The sequence below is a fragment of the Schistocerca nitens genome, chromosome 5 (genome assembly GCF_023898315.1).
Source record: "Schistocerca nitens isolate TAMUIC-IGC-003100 chromosome 5, iqSchNite1.1, whole genome shotgun sequence".
Classification (NCBI taxonomy): Eukaryota; Metazoa; Arthropoda; class Insecta; order Orthoptera; family Acrididae; genus Schistocerca; species Schistocerca nitens.
In genome coordinates, this window is record NC_064618.1 from 338,436,767 (window position 1) to 338,458,111 (window position 21,345).

Here is a 21,345-nt window from a genome sequence, read left to right on the forward strand (position 1 = left end):
GCACAGGGAAAACAGTGCGACTGTGAAACTGTTGCATTCATTTGTTGCAGTTTATGTGACAGACTCTTATGTTTTCATCACTTTTTTGGGAGTGATTATCACATCCACAAGAAAACCTAAATCGGGCAAGATAGAAGAATCTTTTTACCCATTCGCCAAGTGTACAAGTTAGGTGGGTCGACAACATATTGCTGTCATGTGACGCACATGCCGTCACCATTGTCGTATAGAATATATCAGACGTGTTTTCATGTGGAGGAATCGGTTGACCTATGACCTTGCGATCAAATGTTTTCGGTTCCCATTGGAGAGGCACGTCCTTTCGTCCACTAATCGCACGGTTTTGCGGTGCGGTCGCAAAACACAGACGCTTAACTTATTACAGTGAACAGAGACGTCAATGAACGAACGGACAGATCATAACTTAAAAAAAAGTAAACATTTCACTCGAGGGAAGACTAGAACCAAGGACCTTTCGTTCCTCAGCTGCTCACGCTAACCACGGGACCACGGCGTTCGTAGTGTTGCCTATCTTGCGCATGGACAACCCAGTTTGTATATTTTGCTTATCTTTTCATAGTTCCACACAACTTCTTCCTGTTTTCTCGATTGATCTGTGTTCAGTTTTTCAAGGCCTATCGACTGTGCCAACTTATAACTAAATCTGAGGGGGGTGCGATGAAGAGGTTCCCTTGTCAGAGCCATTTGAACAGGCTTATTGACAAATTTCATAACTTCGAACTCCCATATAGGACTTCCCTCAAAATAGGTATAATGAAACAATTACAGGTAAAGGGTGACTTAATAACACTTGAACACTAATGCCAAGCTAAGATGCCATTACATACCATGATAGAACCTCTTAAATAAAAAAACTACGACAAAAACACTGATCTTTTAAAAATAAATGTTCACGTGGTCTGACTTAATAAAAAGAATTACTAGAGAAAGCTGCACTAGGAATTCAGCAGATGCTATGCAGTTTAAGGTTTAGCCAGTTGCCAGTCCCTAATATTTAAGAAAAGAAGTTCATATAGAAACAGGTTACATACAATATATACAACTACCATCTTAACCCGTTGACGGAAGGAAGGTAAATACTAAACTTTGGAAGGCGATATGTGAACAACTCCGGTAGTGGCCAGGTTCTTAAACATTGCTTGGCCCAGACCTCGGATGACCTTTCACTCCCCGCCAAGGCACTGGCACAATCAAAAGTTTCTGCCCGAATCACAAAGACATTCCAATAACTCTGAAACATAGAAACACTCGGCAGAGCCTTTGACGGCCGGCCGCAGTGACCGAACTTTTATAGGCGCTTCAGTCCGGAACCGCGCGACTGCTACGGTCGCAGGTTCGAATCCTGCCTCGGGCATGGATGTGTGTGATGTCCTTAGGTTAGTTACGTTTAAGTAGTTCTAATTTCTAGGGAACTGATGACCTCAGATGTTAAGTCCCATAATGCTCAGAGCCATTTGAACCATTTGAGGATCCTTTAACTCACTTACACATGGACAACTGTATTAATAGAGTACAGGCTTTAAAAACGGCAACATAAAGTCATTTGACTGCAAGACACACAAAGCACCAGTAAAAGTTCTGAGAAAATTTTCAATTTAACGGACACCGTTTAACTAGGCCAACTGAACTCGTCCACACTGTATTAATGTTCGACTATGAAAGTCTCACCATAATAATAAAGTTTAAAATCTCTGAGTGCGTCGGTGAACGTCTTCCTCCACATGAGGTACACAATACGAGGGAGCGGGTTCCACAGCTTCACCGCTGCCCTTCAAATTTTGTTCCCAACGAAGTAACAGAACTTGTATCTCCAAGCTGCCCATGTCGGCAAAACGCCCAACCAATTTCACACCACAACGTGTAACGGTCATCACGCTCGTTCGGCAGCCGTTGACACTCGTCTCCCCGCGAACGTCACCAGATCTCGAGGGTTACCCGTCGAAGGCTAACAACCAACTCGCTTCGCCTGCGAAGTCACGAAATAAGACACGCGAAAATCAAACATAGCCTACCTCAACCACAATCGATCTCAACGATACAAGAACGAAATAAGACTGGCGCCAGCTCACCACGGCTCAAACATGATGGATATGGAGGGGTGTACGTGGTCTGGAACCGGTGTGCGATACTCTTTGGCCGTCGTGGTGCCTTGCACGAGGTCCATTAGACCCATGGGTGCCCTCGTGAGTGTTCCACAGAGCATAACGGAGCCGTCGCCAGGTTGTCTCCGTGCCACAGTACAGGTGTCAAGGAGCTGTTTACCTGGAAAACGACGGATTCACGCCCTGCAATTGGCATTATGAGAAAGGTATCCGTATTTATCACACCATGCAACGCTCTGCCAAAGAGGCAATGTCCAGTGCCGATGGCGACGTGCCCATTTCAGTCGTAGTTGCCTAGGTCATAGTCTTAACACTGGCACATGCATTGTCGTCGGCTGCAGAGGCCTATTATCAGGAGCGTTCGGTGCACTGTGTGTTCAGGCACACTTGTACTCTGCCCGGCATTAAAGTCTGATGCTACTTCCGCCACTTTTCGCCGCCTGTCTGTTTTACCAGTCTGCCCGGCCTCCGATGTCCGACATTTGTAATTTGGGGTGCCCGCCCAAGCCCACGACATCCAGACGTGCTTTCACGTTTGTTTCGCCGCGTGTTGAATACACTTTCCTCAACACTCCTCGAACGAAAGACAAGTCGTGCAGTTTCCGAAACGCTCGTCCGTGCCTCTGGGCGACTACAATCTGCCCTGGCTAAATCTCAGATACATGGCACACGTTCCCCATTCCACACACGTGGAGCACGCTCGCTGATATAACATATACCGTGCATGTGTCTGATCAACAGTTATTCTAGAAATTAATCTTATTACAGTCTTAATATTATCACTAACACGAGACTCTAATATTTGGCAGTCCATATTTTAGTCCATTTGTTGCCTAATTTGTACCTACAAAACAAGGAAGATCGTCTTTGCACTCTATAGTTCAGCACAATATGCTCTAGATCCTCATCATGTAGCCATGTATGGAAGTGAAACATGGACGATAACCAGTTTGGACAAGAAGAGAATAGAAGCTTTCGAAATGTGGTGCTACAGAAGAATGCTGAATATAAGGTGGGTAGATCACATAACTAATGAGGAGGTATTGAATAGGATTGGGGAGAAGAGAAGTTTGTGGCACAACTTGACTAGAAGAAGGGATCGGTTGGTTGGACATGTTTTGAGGCATCAAGGGATCACAAATTTAGCATTGGAGTGCAGCGTGGAGGGTAAAAATCGTAGAGGGAGACCAAGAGATCAATACACTAAGCAGATTCAGAAGGATGTAGGTTGCAGTAAAAACTGGGAGATGAAGAAGCTTGCACAGGATAGAGTAGCATGGAGAGCTGCATCAAACCAGTCTCAGGACTGAAGACCACAACAACAACAACAACAACAACATTACTCTTTTATAGGCTCATCTAGAGACTTATTCATATTTTAGTCCATTTGTTGCCTAATTTGTACCTACAAAACAAGGAAGATCGTCTTTGCACTCTATAGTTCAGCACAATATGCTCTAGATCCTCATCATTAAAGTTGTGCGACGTCAGTTTTTGTAGGTGTCTAATTCTATGCAGTGGAGTTGTAGGGAGTTTTAAAGACATTTCATTTCACAAATGGTCGAGAAAAGGTACGAACACTGAGAAATGGTAATATTCTTTCACAGACCTTGTCTGAAAATTGGGTCTGTTGGTTTATTCACAGCATATTGCTACGTAAATGGAGTGCCACCTGTAAGCATTTCCGAAAGTTCTCAGTCGATTAGTAATAGGGTCTGTTGATTTACATATTCACCTAGATTTTGCCCCCGGCTTCTTCCGCATGTTAGTAGTATTGTTATGATGAATAAGTACCGGAGAAGCACAGCTCGCGATGTGCGCCGTCAACTCCGCAGCCGCAACGCGCGAAATCAGGTGTTACAATTTTAACGCCTTTCAGAGTCTGTGGTATCACAGCTCCGACACGAATGCATCGATTTCAATACATTTGTTTATTTATTTAAAGACTAGTTTAATCAGAATTGTCGTGACTTAAGTTTGATGAAAGTTTGTTCAATCGTTTGATGGTACTATGTTATGCACATAGCGTTTGCTGGCAGAAACGTGTTGCCTATTCAATCTGTGGTACATAATTCGATGTTATACTGAAATACAGATCTCAGTTTATCTTTCACCTACAATCACTGTTTTTGTCATTTCTTACGGATTCAATACGCCAGGTGCAATCAAAAGACAAAAATGGTGATTATGGGTGAACTGTAAGAAACAAGCCTATGTTCTTGTGAAATTCGTTTCCTTGGTTCAGACGTGGAAAGGTGAGAGACTGACATCTATGATATTGGTACCTACGAGCTACTCGTGCCTTTCAACAAGAACTAAAGTGCTATATCATGACTGAAATACGCTGGCTCCTGATAAAAACGCCAGACAGGACACAAAATAGTACTTGACAACAAGAGAACTTTGGTGAAATGTCAAGGTGCAGAGAAGAAAGCAGAAGTACTGACTGTAAGATGACGGAAAATCGAAACGTGTAGCTTCAAATAAAATTGTTTATAGTAACTGGCGGCAGTACTAGGAAAAGAATTCATACACAACAAATATTTAACGAAAATGTATAAATTTGTGAGTCTGAATGCAGCACTAGTAATTTACAAATTTCCCGCAGAATAAAAGATTTAACTTTACTTGCATAGTGAGTAAAAGCTACACAATAGCTTGTTTATCCGATACCCAATCGAGAAACGATAATGGAAGTTATGTTTTGTTGTATTTTTATCGTAAATTCTGGCAAAAAGAAACAAGAAGCAATGAAATGAAGGCAAAACACACTAACTTACACTTACGTTCCGTTTATTCCAGGCCTTCTAAAATTTTAAAATTCACAATTTCGTCCTGCCCGTGAGTAAAGACTGTGATTACACCGGTATTAACTCCCTCTCTCTCCCTCCCTCTCTCTCCCTCTCTCTCTCTCTCTCTCTCCCTCTCTCTCTCTCTCTCTCTCTCTCTCTCCCTCTCTCTCCCTCTCTCCCTCTCTTTCTCGTTTTCTCTCGGACTGTATAAGTGGTGTATGGAGGAGTGGGGAGGGGGGGGGGAGGAGAGTATAGGATTGCAGAATGTAGGAAACGTGCGAAAAGAAACAAGGAGACAGAGAAATCTTCTACAGCATAAAACCCATTCTCAGCTAACCATCCGTGAAATATGCCTGTAATTTTTTCTGAACAGTGTTTCAATAAACAGTTGAAAATTACACATGTTTCTCTTGACAGAACGTCCACAACCGTTATGTTTATTGTTTATGATTGACAATATCCGTTACAGTTGTAATAGGATTTTATTATCCATTAAAAGGAAAGAAAAATGAGGTTTGAGGACAACAATCCCATCTTCAAGTGAACAGAATATCCATAAGAGACAACTAACGGGGGTTAATATACTTCTTCTTTGGAGAGGTTTCCTGTTCCGGCCTAGGAATTACACACGAGACAGATTGTATGTACGTTCTATGCCTCTGAAGATGGGACATCTAGAGACCTGGCTGTGCTTGCCTTTTGTTGAAAAATAACAATCTTTTTATTAATCCCTGTTAGACGGCTCGTATGTACATGAAGATGGCACTGTTGTCCTGGTTAAAATCTTTTGCAACTGTAGAGGATTTTATTGATCACGAATAAGCTGAAAATCACCTTAGACGGATTTCGGTAAATACTTAATACCATAAACAAGTTAGTCGTTAAACACAACAACTTTGTTATTCCTTTCGGATACGTCGACAAGTACATGCGTACCCAGCCAGGGCAGATGCCCAACTCCTTCTCCCCCCCCCCCCCCCCCGCAGCCTTCCCTCCCTCCTCACACTGGAAAAAAATAATTTAGGAACGTAACTAACACCACTGCTGTTCATTAGCTTTGTGTGTTACTGCCAAATTACTGTTCTACTCTTATTTAATCCAAGAATCTCTTTTCTTTTATTATTAATTTGTTTTTGTCCAAACCTATTCCTACTCAGTCCCAGCCACTCGTGTTATCAATATCATGCAGTTTGTTGATGGTCTCATCACTGTTGGATTTGTGGCTCGCTCGCCAGCTGCTGTTCTCCGTGCAAAGTTATGGAGGGCACCGACCCTCTGTGTAATTGATTACATTCTAATCAATAATTTCTTATGAAAACAGTCACACACCTGCGGGCACTCAGTTTGGTTCGATTCATTATTCAGAGTGAGAATAACATTGCGCGCAGTACTTGTAAATAGTGTGTCTTCTTTCCTAACCATGTTGACAGATTAAGCCATCTGAACTAAAGATTTTGTTACAACAACAAAAATAGCATAGTGGCCTACGAGCTTGTGTTAGCAGTCGCTGATACTGAAACCAGAGCAACAAAGTGAAAAGATATGAACATAACTTTGTATTTTCCAGAACTGGAAATATCATCGACTGTCCACTAGAAGGACAACAATATCTGAATTTCTTATCGAGACATATTACATGGATCAACTTACTGTGTATAGATGAAACAAAACGAAATAACTGAATATAATCTTTTCATTATATGCATAACGTAGCGATAGTATTAACTGAAAAATGACGATTGCAATCAATACAATGTTCAAATGATTCTTCACTCTATCTTTTTTCCTGAAAAAGAAATATTGAAACATTTGGCTAATTTTACATTGGGGTTTGAGTTTAGAATGAGTTAAGATTGTTGGCGGCCTAAGAGGCTTGAATTTAGCTTCGTACAGGTTGTAAACAGCGTCAGAGATAATATTTGCGTTTGATTTGTAGTCAGAGGACCTTCACGACAATATAAATTATTTCTAGCAACTTATGTAAGCACTTCAGTCGTCAGGAATTTTGGTACTATTTAGTATATTACACATTGTCAGTAACGAATAAACTGCTGTTGACAACATTCAATATTTAGTAAAATCCATCCCAAACAGATTCCAACCGTTTTTGTAAATATTATTAGAGTTTCTAGAGGATCGTTAGGCGCTACTTTTTATTTAAAGTGCGGAATGTTACTAGCTCTCTGTTCATTATTCAAGGTATTTATAGGCACATTGAGGCGTATTAATTTAGATATGAATATTCTCGTATATGAGTATTCCAGCAATCCTCTAAATTGCTTTATGTAGGTTGTGGAGGAGGAGATTAGTGTTTAACGTCCCGTCGACAACGAGGTCATTAGAGACGGAGCGCAAGCTCGGGTGAGGGAAGGATGGGGAAGGAAATCGGCCGTGCCCTTTCAAAGGAACCATCCCGGCATTTGCCTGAAGCGATTTAGGGAAATCACGGAAAACCTAAATCAGGATGGCCGGAGACGGGATTGAACCGTCGTCCTCCCGAATGCGAGTCCAGTGTGCTAACCACTGCGCCACCTCGCTCGGTTTTATGTAGGTTGTATATACGTATATATTCCCGGAGGGAGGGGGGGGGGGTTTCTGGTACTAAAAAATGTTCTGTTCAGAGCCTCGTTTTTATTTTCTGTGTGTTTCACGGTGTTAAAACGGACGTTGGCCACAATGCGTTATTGCTGGAGAATGTGGAATACATAGAACGTCACGTCCCTCAGTTAGTATAGGCTTTTTAAATATGAAACTATATTAGCTTACGAACTACACAGTAATAAAAATAAATAATAAAAATTACAGCTTTAACTGAACGATTTTATACGATTCATGTGGATTCTCACCATGTCCCCCTCCCTTCCTCCCTCTCTCTCTACCTCTCCATCCCTCTCTCTCTTTCTCTCGCTTCCTCTCTCTCTCTCTCTCTCTCTCTCTCTCTCTCTCTCTCTCTCTCTCTGTCTCCATCCCTTCCACCTCCCTCTCCACCTCCCTCATTGTCTCATATGTTTTTCGGAATTAGGGCTGCAATGATAGTTTTGCTGATGTAATATTTACAAGGTGTCAGTATTTTACAAGCTTTAGCAAAATATTTCTCAATAAGGTGTTAGCAGCCTATCTCTAATTTAGAAAAACGAAATAACGAGTCAGCCAAAGACTGAAGGTAGAAGCTCCCGTCATAGAGGTGTCTGGACGAGCAATCAGTTGCAGTATTGTTCAGAGCGTACATGATGACACAGATGTTTCAGCTCCTTGAAGATGTTTGATTTTCAAGAAACAGACTTACGAGTGCATTAGTTGTACCATCTACTCATGGCGCAGTTGGGTTATGTTACAGTATGTGGAGAGATTCAGCTAAATGACGGGGGCAATGACACTCCAACACTATTTTGTTTTTGAAAGGGGTTCTGTCTATCAGGAGGTCAAAATTCACAATAAAATCACTAGGGGACATTATATGACTACAACATTTTGGTCCACCCTAAAGCTTAAACTCAGCCAACGGCCTTGCCATGTTGGTAATTCCGGTTCACTTCACATCAGCCAAGTTATAGGACTTGGCTATTACTTGGATGGGTGAGCGTCCAGGTCTGCCGAGCACTGTTGGCAAGCAGGATGCACTCAGCCCTTGTAAGGCCAGCTGAGGAACTATTTGATTCGGAACTTGTAACACGCCCGTAGCTATAACTGTTGGTGGACCCTTAAACTGTTTGTTCTCCCTTTGGTTCAAATGGTTCAAATGGCTCTGAGCACTATGCGACTTAACTTCTGAGGTCATTAGACCCCTAGAACTTAGAACTACTTAAACCTAACTAACCTAAGGACATCACACACATCCATGCCCGAGGCAGGTTTCGAACCTGCGACCGTAGCGGTCGCCCGGCTCCAGACTGTAGCGCCTAGAACCGCAAGGCCACTCCGACCGGCTTCTCGCTTTGCCCATGAGCCCTGTCCACGCCACGTACCTGGCACTTCCCCTGCGGTCGTAGTATATATGCTCCACACTGCTGCTGGCTTGCCTGAAATTATGTTTATAAATATGCAAGTGGGTTTAGGGGAGCCACTCAACACTAAACACAACCCTACGTCTGGTATGAACAATTATTGGTGAGACGATAAGAAAATCGTACGTTGCATTTTTACACGCAAAGTCGTCAGTGTTGATGCCAACTAACATTCTTGGTAATGTGATGAGAGGTCATAATTATCATTTCCTTATTATGGTACAGTATTTTTGACGATATTACTGTCTGTCACTATTCTACTTCACGCCGTCAGACGTATTTCACAGTCTTACTCTAGCCGAAACTTCGGTGACAGATACACGGACAATGATGATGATTATCTATCCACAATTACCACTTGGACGAGCGTACGCGAAACCGACACGACGCTGGTGATTGTTCATGATCCGGAAGCAGAATGCTCGAACGAAAGTTCTTACGCTCGTCACTACACACACATATCTAGAACCAGTCTTTCTTGACACTTGTAGTAATATAACACTGTTCGTAGAAGTTAATTTACAGTTCATAGTTCTCACTTCTACGAGCGTGTGCGTAACCGTAGCGACACGGCTGATTGTTGATGCTGCGGAAACGCGATGACCGAATGCATGTTCCTACGCGCGCTACAAGACACTAGCTAGCACTTGACTGCTCTCCTTTGTGGTAAACCATTTTACTAATTCACATTAATTTCATTCCCGGAAGCCGAACACGACGCGGATGACTGATGTTGCACAGTACGACACTCTAACGCGCGGATACTCAAATATATTATTGGCGGCACTGCTGATACTTAATTACTTCTTTACGCGCTTTTAAGTGAATCCACTTCCAAATGTCATTACTTCACAATGATATTACTTGCAGCCACACTTGAACTTCTACAATAATACCCTGCCCATTCAGAGCTACTCAGCAGACAACATAGCAGCTCAGTGTCCCGTGCTCGCAAAGATACTCCGCAGCCAAGCCAGCGGTGTGACAATACGCTTACAAAGTGATTGCACTAGTCACGAAAATCGGCAACGGCAGGAAGACCGCAGTGCTGACCACATGCACCTCCATACCCACACCCAGTGACGCTTCTGGTTTGAGGTCCTCAGCGAACTAACAGATATGCCACTATTGAAGCATGATAAAGCCTTGTGTTATGTGTTTCAGTTTGTTTTCTGTGAAGCGGATTGACTGCAATAAAGTTCAGTTACTCGATTTTATGGCTTCATGTTATAGCACTCCATTGATAAAGAAAACTTGAGTAAACTGAGTGCTCCCAGTACATGTTTAAATCGAAGAAACAAAACTTCTCTGAATTTGAGGAAAAACTGAATCATTTATTTATTTGTCTTAACTTAAATATAGTAAGCAAAGGTTCTGATAAGTTGTCTAGCAGTGACAGTTATTTGTCAAATACTGCTAAAAGCAATAAATAGTAATTCTTGAAATAAATAATGAAGTAAAATAAATAACATTTTATTTTGATACATTGCACTGTATTTTACTATCTTTAACAAATAATATATTTTATTTGCTCAATAAGAACAGGGCAGGTGTAGTCACAAATGTCGTACATCGTCACGGCAACGTTATCTAACTCGTCCCATGTGAGGACGACATTCTAAGTGGGAGCTTCCTAGAGTGAAACACGTGAAACTTCATTCAAGTCAGAGGTATAATAACTATAAATAAAAGTCATGAAGAAGAAGTTAAGATTCATCGGTAATTCGAGTGTTTACATTATATTGAAGTCACTAGATTAAGTACCAAATTGCACATCGCAAACATTACGCTTCAGATGTCATAGTACACGAAAAACTCACTTCATATTGACAATTATTCTCCGAAACACTTCGTGCAGGAAGTAAATAAAGAAAAATCGCGTCTGACAGTTGTGTTGCTGTTGTGGCTTTCAGTCCGAAGACTGATGGTTCAAATGGCTCTGAGCACTATGGGGCTTAAAATCTGAGGTCATCAGTCCCCTAGAACTTAGAACTACTTAAATCTAACTAACCTAAGGACATCACACACATCGATGCCCAAGGCAGGATTCGCGCGCTTCCAGACTGGAGCGCCTAGAACCTCTCGGCCACCACGGCCGGCTTTCGAAGACTGATCTGATGTAGCTCTCCATGCTACTCTATCCTACGCGAGCCCCTTCATATCCGATTAGCCACTGCAACTGATATTCTTCTGAATGTATTTTTTGTTTTCATCTCTTGCTCTCCCTCTACGATGTTCAACCCCAAACTTCCCTTCAATGCTAGAGTGGTGATACCTTTATGTCTCAGAACGCTTCTTATCAATCAATCCCTTCTTTTAGTCAAGCTGTGCCACAAATATCTTGTCTTTCCAATTCCATTCAGTAACTCTTCATAAGTTACGTGCTATAACCGCCTATCTTCAACGTTCATCTGTAGCACTTCACTTCGAAAGCTTGTATTCTCTTTCAGTCTAAACTGTTGAGCCTCCACATTTCACTTCTATACAGCGCTACGCTCCAGACAAATACCTTCAGAAAAGATTTCCTAACACTTAAATATGTATTCGACGTAAACAAATTTCTGTTCTTAAGAAACGCTTTCTTTGCCATTTCCAGTCTGCATTTTACATCCTCTCTACTTCATTAGTTATTTTGCTGCCCTAATAGCAAAGCTCATCTACTACTTTAAGTGTCTCGTTTCCTAATCGAATTCCCTTAGCGTTACCTGATGTAATTCGACTACATTCCATTGTCCTTGTCTTGCTATTGTTGGCTTTCATTTTATATCCTCCTTTCAAGACACGCTCCATTCCATTCAGCGGCTTTTCCAAGTCCTTTGCTGTCTCTGACAGGATTACCATGTAATCTGCGAACCGCAAAGTTTTTATTTCTCCGTGAACTTTAATTCCTACTAGAAATATTTCTTTGGTTTTCTTTACTGCTTGCTCAATGCACAGGCTGAGTAACATCGAGGATAGGCCACAGCCCTGTCTCAGTCTCTTCTCAACTGCTGCCTCCCTTTTGACTCTTATAACTGCTGTCTCCCAGTAGCAAATGTTATTGTTGTTGTTATGGTCTCCAATCCAGAGACTGGTTAGATGCAGCTCTCCATGCTACTGTATCCTGTGAAAGATTCTTCATCTCCCAGTACCTACTACAACCTGCATCCTTTTGAATCTGCATAGTGTATTCATCTCTTGGTCACCCTCTACGACTTTTACCCTCCAAGCTGCCCTCCAATACTAAACTGGTGATCCCTTGATGCCTCAGAACATGTCCTACCAACCTATCCCTTCTTCTAGTCAAGTAATGCCACCAATGTCTCATCTCCCCAATACTATTCAATATCTCTTCATTACTTATGTGATCTACCCGTCTAATCTTCAGAATTCTTCGGTAGCACCACATTTCGAAAGCTTCTATTCTCTTCTTGTCCAAACTATTGATCGTCCATGTTTCACTTCCATACATGGCTACACTCCATACAAATACTTTCAGAAATGACTTCCTGACACTTAAATATATACCCTATGTTAGCAAATTTCTCTTCTTCAGAAACGCTTTCCTTGCCATTGCCAGTCTACATTTTATATCCTCTCTACTTCGACCATCATTAGTTATTTTGCTCCCCAAATAGCAAAACCCATTTACTACTTCAAGTGTCTCATTTACTAATCTAATTCCCTCAGCATCACTCGAGTTAACTCGACTACATTCCATTACCCTCGTTTTGCTTTTGTTGATGTTCATCTTATATCCTCCTTTCAAGACACTGTCCATTCCATTCATCTGCTCTTCCAGGTCCTTTGCCGTCTCTGACAGAATTACAATGTCATCTTCTTCTTCATGGATTTTAATTCCTACTCCAAATTTTTCTTTTGTTGCCTTTACTGCCTGCTCAATACACAGATTGAATAACATTGGGGATAGGCTACAACTATGTCTCACTCTCCTCCCAAGCACTGCATCCATTTCATGTCCCTCGACTCTTATAACTGCCATCTGGTTTCTGTAGTAATTGTAAATAGCCTTTCGTTCCCTGTATTTTATCCCTGACACCTTCAGAATTTGAAAGAGAGTATTCCAGTCAATACTGTCAAAAGCTTCTCTAAGTCTACAAATGCTAGAAACGTAGGTTTGCCTTTCCTGAATCTATCTTCTAAGATAAGTCTTAGGGTTAGTACTGGCTCACATGTTTTAATATTTCTACGGAATCCGAACTGATTTTCCCCGAGGTTGGCTTCTACCGGTTTTTCCATTCGTCTGTAAAGAATTCGTGTTATTATTTTGCAGCCGTGACTTATTAAACTGATAGTTCGGTAATTTTCACATCTGTCAACACCTGCTTTCTTTTGGATTGGAATTATTATATTCTTCTTGAAATCTGAGGGTATTTCGCCTGTCTCATACATCCTGCTCACCAGACGGTAGAGTTTTGTCAGGACTGGCTCTCCCAAGGCTGTCAGTAGTACTAATGGAATGTTGTCTACTCCGGGGGCCTTGTTTCGACTCAGGTGTTTCAGTGCTCTGTGAAACTCTTCGCGCAGTATCATATCTGCATTTTCATCTTCATCTAGATCCTCTTCCATTTCCATAATTTTGTTCTCAAGTACATCGTCCTTGTATAGACCCTCTAAATACTCCTTCCACCTTTCTGATTTCCCTTCTTTGCTTAGAACTGGGTTTCCATCTGAGCTCTTGATATTCATACAAGTGGTTCTCTTTTCTCCAAATGTCTCTTTAATTTTCCTGTAGGCAGTATCTATCCTACCCCTAGTGAGATTAACCTCTACATCCTTACATTTGTCCTCTAGCCATCCCTGCTTAGCCATTTTGCACTTCCTGTCGATCTCATTTTTGAGACGTTTGTATTCCTTTTTGCCTGCTTCATTTGCTGCATTTTTATATTTTCTCCTCTGATCCATTAAATTCAATATTTCTTCTGTTGCCCTACGATTTCTACTAGCCCTCGTCTTTTTAAGTACTTTATCCTCTGCTGCCTTCACTACTTCATCTCTCAAATCTACCCATTCTTCTTCTACTGTATTTGTTTCCCCCATTCTTGTCAATCGTTCCCAAGTGCTTTCCCTGAAACTCTGTACAACCTCTGGGTTAGTCAGTTTATCCAGGTCCCATCTCCTTAAATTCCCATCTTTTTGCAGTTTCTTCAGTTTTAATCTACATGTTATTCTACATCACACAAAATCGTACGATTCCACGTAATTAGACGATCAGTATCAACATAACGTTGCAAAACATGGCGGCTAAGTTTCCAGTTGACTTCAAATATGACGGCGCCTTGGGCAGTCTGTGAGTTTCGTGTAGGTGGTTGGTCTCCCCACTAGGGGAACGCAGGCGTTGGCTGCCAGCTGTTGGTCCCGCCGCTGCGCCTACCACCTTGCGCCCCTGCGTGGAGAGCAAAGGTGGACCCGCCGCGCTGGCGCAGCTGCGTCGACCTTGAGCACACGTAGCGCGGGTCACTGGACCCGTCCAAGGACACCCCACTGACCGAGCGGCACGCCAGCTCGTCCCGTGCTCTGCTTTGCCTGGCCGCCTGCCGGCTGCCACTCTCTCCCGTCGTGCTATCTGCAGCGCCCCGCAGCCGCACCGCCACATCCCACGCCGCATATGAACTGCGGTCAGTTTTCAAGCGTCGGCCTGTGGAACCAGCTTCCCGCGTGGAATGCGCGAACGGCATTCCTGAATCAGAATCCCTCTGTTAGGTCTCGTTTCGAATTGCACGAATTTCCGAAGCGGACGAGCTGACACACAACACGACTGGAATAGACTGATTTCCCTAGAGCCAATGCTTTGTCTGCAGAGAGGTATTCTAAAGCTTACAGTACCGAACAGGAACTCGTATAGCTCCGATACTACTAAGGTACACGCGGTGGGCAGAAATATGGAAATACGAAAAACACAATACATTATCAATCCTAAAATGGCGTAGGAAAACTGTTGGCATTCGAAACTGTTTCCTGTCGTCTCGCAACGACTCTTAATGTCCTGTATGTTTTTCAAGGGAATCTTACACCACTCTCGCTGCAAAGTAGTGGCAGCGACCACGCACCGTTCTCTCCAAAGTGGACCACAAAGGCTCAACAAAATTGAGATCTGGTGACTATGGTTCATAGATACTCGGCAAGCCACGGTATGGCGCGTAGTAAAGGGTACCTTGTACCACTACTTGTCATGGCTGGGCGTTGTGTGCTGTCCTTAGGTTAGTTAGGTTTAAGTAGTTCTAAGTTCTAGGGGACTGATGACCATACATGTTAAGTCCCAAAGTGCTCAGAGCTATTTGAACCATTTAGAACCACTACTTGTCATTTCCTTTCCTGTTCCACTAGCAAATAGAGCGAGGGGAAACAATGTCTGTCTGCCTCCGTATGAGCATTAGTTTCTCGTATCTTATCTTCGTGTTCTTTAAGGGCAATGTATGTTGGCGGCAGTAGAATCATTCGGCAGTCAGCTTAAAACATCGGTTCTCTAAATTTTCTCAATAGTGTTTCTCGAAAAGAACGTCGCCTTCAGTCCAGGGATTCCCATTTGAGTACCCGAAGCATCTCCGTAACACCTGCGTGTTGTTCGAACGCACCGGTAACAGATCTAGCAGCCCGACTCTGAAATGCTTCGATGTCTTCGTTCACACCGACCTACTACGGATCCCAAACACTGGAACAGCACTCAAGAAGAGTTCGCACCACCTTCCTACATGCGGTTGCATGGGGGCTTAATTATAATGCAATAATTCTAGTAGCTGTGTGTCCGGTTACGAAGTCTCGTAACCGGTAGGCCCTGAGCAGTATTAGTGCGCAATCTGACTGCATAAAATAAAGAATGACAAGAAATTTACGTTAACACAATTGATTAAGTCCCCTACAACTATAAAAGCTACTAAACAACAAAGCACAAGCGTAACTGTTCTGTGTGTGGTAGTGTGACTCAACGTACATGTATCTGGCACGGTTCTTCCTCAATACGACAAGATATTTTAAACACCATTTACAATGAACTAATTAAAAAATCACAAATACTATAATTGCACATATAAACCAGAATTACAAGTCTGATACGAGTCAGATGCTTTGTTGACTGAACCTGTGACCAAGAGGCATTGTCATTAAAGGAATGTGAAATAAAATTTATTTTACCTCAATATATATTGACGAAAAATACACTGTGATCATTGCAACATCTTCCATCTATACATTACACCAACCGAACAGCATCTACTCTCTCGCCCAACAGAACAACAACTGCACTCCACATCCTCTGAACTAGTACTGCCCTCGACATCCTCTCAACAAATACTGCCCTCGGCAACCTCAGAACTACTACTGCTCCAGTGGATGCGGCGGAATAATAATCTTTGGCCCAATCTCTGGCGCTGTGACTAAGTGTAGCCACCTTTCACGGTCTCTTTTACAGGTTGAAAGGTATATACACAGAGTAGAATTTTATATTGAACCAGACATAGTCAAATGTAGTATCGATTGTGTAGTACCGTTGCTGCTCAAGAGTGATCGCTGGTTCAACATTTTATGGGTGATATGTTAGAGTAACTTTAGATACAGAGATGTATGGAGGGCTCTCAAGTGTAAAAACGTGTTGTATCTGATGAGTGCTGGATATATATACTAACTGGCTACGGGCAGTAATGATTTTTGTTTTCAAGATACCATACTGGAGACAATTAAGGTAAAGAAAGTTCTTTTGTTACCAAAGGAATGCGCGTATTCATAAGTGATGATTGAGTCAATCTATAGCACTCACGTCCAAAGATTTTGTAAAGTGAATTGTTGATGTATAATGAGTTTATTGTGTGTTGATTGCGACCATTATAAATTTTCAAAGATTCAGAAAACAGGGGACTGATGACAATAGATGTTAAGTCCCATAGTGCTCAGAGCCATTTGAACCATTTGAGCCATTCAGAAAACAAATTTTTAAGTTAGTGCCACACTGTTACTTACCATAAGGCAATACGAGTTCCCAGACCCATGTGGTTTTTGAGTAACTACTTTGCTCAAGAAGTAATTTTCTCAGTTATATTAGATTTAATTAAAATGTCTGCTAAGCAACAGCATTGCACAATAGCTGTATGCTATCTATACAATTTAAAGTGGTAACAGAGAGCAGTGCGAAGAGAGTTACCACTGCGCAGGTAAAGGTAAGAAATTTCATTATTTCAGGAATAGCCTTCGTTAAGAACAGGGATCATTATTTTTAAATTGATCAAGTTTTGTTTTATTACCAGATCCAATTTTAAATCAGTAGTGTTGGAACAGATTCAGTCTTTGTGTTACGTAAATTAATGAAATTTTGGTTTGGTGTGAAGTTATTGATAGTTGCCGGCCGGTGAGGCCGAGGGGTTCTAGAAGCTTCAGTCTGTAACCGCGCGACCGCTACTGTCGCAGGTTCGAATCCTGCCGCGGGCATGGATGTATGGAACTCAGATGTTAAGTCCCATAGTGCTCAGAGCCATTTGAACCATTTTATTGACAGTTTGCAGTCAGAAAAGTTCCATACATGACAAAGCGCGTAAGCGACGAGATAAAATACACGTTCGCCTGACATTCCCATTCTAACAGATGTGTTGCATGTTAACTGTCAGTTACGTTATTTCAGACGTACATGTTTCAATGTGAACCACTCTTTGCTAACATTCTCCCAATAAACCGAGGTCGATCACTTGGCTTCCCTACCACAGTAATCACATGCTCCTTCCATCCCATATCGCTTTGCAACGTTATGCTCACATATTTAAACGACTTGACTGTGTTAAGCAGGACACCAGTAATACTTTATCCGAATATTACGGGTTTCATCTTCCTGCTCTTACATTTTTCCACATTTAAGGCTAGCTGCCATTCATCAAACCACCTGGAAATTTTTTGCAAGTCATCTTGTATCTTCCTGCAGTCACTCAACTTCGACACCTTACATTACACCATGGAATCGTTGGCAAAGAACCGCAGAATGCTGCCACCGTGTCAGCCAAATCATTTATGTGTACAGAGAACAACAGCGATCCTATCACACTTCCCTGGGGCACTCCTGACGATACTCTTTCCTCTGATGAAAACTCGCCGTCGACTACCACATACTGGACTCCATTATTTAAGAAGTCTTCAAGTTACTTAGATATTTGTAAACTTGTACCATATGCTTTTACCTTCGTCAACAGCCTGTAGTGAGGCATCGTGTCAAAAGCTTTCCAGAAATCTAGAAATACGGAATCTGTCTGTTGGCCTTTCATCCATAGTTCTCACTATATCATGTGAGAAAAGGGCAAACGGAGTTTCGGACGAGTGATGCTTTCTGAAACCATGCTTATTCATGGACATCAGCTTCTCAGTCTGAAGAAAGTTATTATATTCGAACTGGGAATATATTCAAAGTTAGTGTCCGTTCTTTTGCCCTTCTTATACAGAGGAGTCACCTGCGCTGTTTTGCAATCGCTTAGGACTTTGCGCATGGGACTTTGTTGCCAGAGGAGATTCGACAATTCATCATCGTGCTTATAAAACCAGTTCTGGATGCTACGAGGTGTGTGAACAGGTGCCATGTCGTCTTGGAAAAAGGCATCACTATTACGGACAAACACTGTACCATAGGATGTACCTTACCAGCCAAAAGGGTCACATAATTCTTGGCAGTAAAGCGACCCTGCAAAGTAACTAAGGGGCCATGGAATATCACGATATGGCTGCCCGATTTATCACCGAAAACCCGCTATGTTTCGCTATTGCGACGTAAACTCGACCAGAAATTGGAAACAGTGTGAAGCAAGACTCATCCTACCAAATGACATTCGTCACGGTCATGTGGGTTACTGACAACTTGTTTTGGAATTCTAGCTCACCATGCAATTTCCTTCTTATAGAGCACTCTTCAGTTCTGGAGTGAATTTTGCAGCATTCTCTTACTTTTAGTCGTAATCTTCTTCCATGAAAGTCCGTCACAATTACTCAACATACACTTTCGTACGCATTGTGACTTCGCGAATGATGTTTTCCCGCTTTTCCTGTACGTGTTATAAATCTTCGAAATGTGACTCTTGAAACACCAAACTCTTCGACTCCCTTGGATATGGAAGCACATACCATTCGAGCACTAAAAATTACCCCACGTTGGAATGCACTGAGCTCCAATATACTCGTCCGCAGTTCGTGGTCCAGTGGCGAACGTGCTGCCTCTGTCCCTCATCATTTCATCATCCTCATCATTCGTGATAGTGGCTATATTGGATTGGGTAAACATTATAGAGGAGATAACACCCTTGTCTAAGCACCATGGCAAGAACAGTCGCTCCCATCGGAGCAAACCCTTTCCGTCTCATCCCATCATTCGGCTGCGTTCAAGAAGTCATTTCCGGTAGCAGGAATCAGACTCTGGGAATGTCGCTCATTGTATCAGAGAACTGAATAACATCTCCAGTTTCAAACACAATTAACGGCTGACATACTGAGGCAAAAATGATATCTACCTTTGTCCCTTTACGCTCTTCTTATCTCATTACATTCTTATTTGCATGGGCTATTTCTTGCAGTCTAGCTAAATTTCCTTCCCTCAAAACTCGCTAGATCAGAAAATAACAGTTTTATACAGCTATAAGTACTTTTTGCATCTGCAATTACCACTATTATCATTGTTGTTAGTGGCAGCAATTAGTACTTAACCAGTACTATTTGTTAGCACTGACTGTAAATGCATGTAAATGACTTATAATTCTATTAACACTATTTTACTACTGTTTATACATTAAAATTGTCATCTCTTAGAAAACTATTATGCTAATATTCATTGTACCTGTGAAAACCAGGTCAGATGTAAGAGATGGCCTTAAGACCTTAACCTGACGAAGTAAAACAAATAAACAGAATAATAGTTCTACATTTTACAAAAGCCTAAGTAATATTTTAAGGTAACTGAACCAACTTCAGAACGAAAAAAAAGCACTGACAAGTTTGATAGAGTTCGATGATATACAGGACATAAAATCCCGTCGGAGGCCTGCTGTCATTTTTATGTTAATAATTGGCAACCAATGCTGTACAATCGCAAGAAAGTCATGAGATGTTCAATTGACTCTTTCATTAGAACATGTTACGCGTTTCGGGATTACACCCATCTTCAGACATCACAAACCTCAACTCCTTCCCAAACAACTAGGAGTACAACCTTGACAACTCAAAGAAAGTGTCCAATAACAATGACTATAAATGCGACACAAGCAGTTTTTTTTCCAATTATTTGATAGAGTTCTTCTCAGTTGATAGATAATTAATAACAAAAGAGTGTCCTAAATTTTACTTTCAATAAGATTTCAAATTTCATTAGGGTCTGTTTATATACACTCCTGGAAATTGAAATAAGAACACCGTGAATTCATTGTCCCAGGAAGGGGAAACTTTATTGACACATTCCTGGGGTCAGATACATCACATGATCACACTGACAGAACCACAGGCACATAAACACAGGCAACAGAGCATGCACAATGTCGGCACTAGTACAGTGTATATCCACCTTTCGCAGCAATGCAGGCTGCTATTCTCCCATGGAGACGATCGTAGAGATGCTGGATGTAGTCCTGTGGAACGGCTTGCCATGCCATTTCCACCTGGCGCCTCAGTTGGACCAGCGTTCGTGCTGGACGTGCAGACCGCGTGAGACGACGCTTCATCCAGTCCCAAACATGCTCAATGGGGGACAGATCCGGAGATCTTGCTGGCCAGGGTAGTTGACTTACACCTTCTAGAGCACGTTGGGTGGCACGGGATACATGCGGACGTGCATTGTCCTGTTGGAACAGCAAGTTCCCTTGCCGGTCTAGGAATGGTAGAACGATGGGTTCGATGACGGTTTGGATGTACCGTGCACTATTCAGTGTCCCCTCGACGATCACCAGTGGTGTACGGCCAGTGTAGGAGATAGCTCCCCACACCATGATGCCGGGTGTTGGCCCTGTGTGCCTCGGTCGTATGCAGTCCTGATTGTGGCGCTCACCTGCACGGCGCCAAACACGCATACGACCATCATTGGCACCAAGGCAGAAGCGACTCTCATCGCTGAAGACGACACGTCTCCATTCGTCCCTCCATTCACGCCTGTCGCGACACCACTGGAGGCGGGCTGCACGATGTTGGGGCGTGAGCGGAAGACGGCCTAACGGTGTGCGGGACCGTAGCCCAGCTTCATGGAGACGGTTGCGAATGGTCCTCGCCGATACCCCAGGAGCAACAGTGTCCCTAATTTTCTGGGAAGTGGCGGTGCGGTCCACTACGGCACTGCGTAGGATCCTACGGTCTTGGCGTGCATCCGTGCGTCGCTGCGGTCCGGTCCCAGGTCGACGGGCACGTGCACCTTCCGCCGACCACTGGCGGCAACATCGATGTACTGTGGAGACCTCACGCCCCACGTGTTGAGCAATTCGGCGGTAC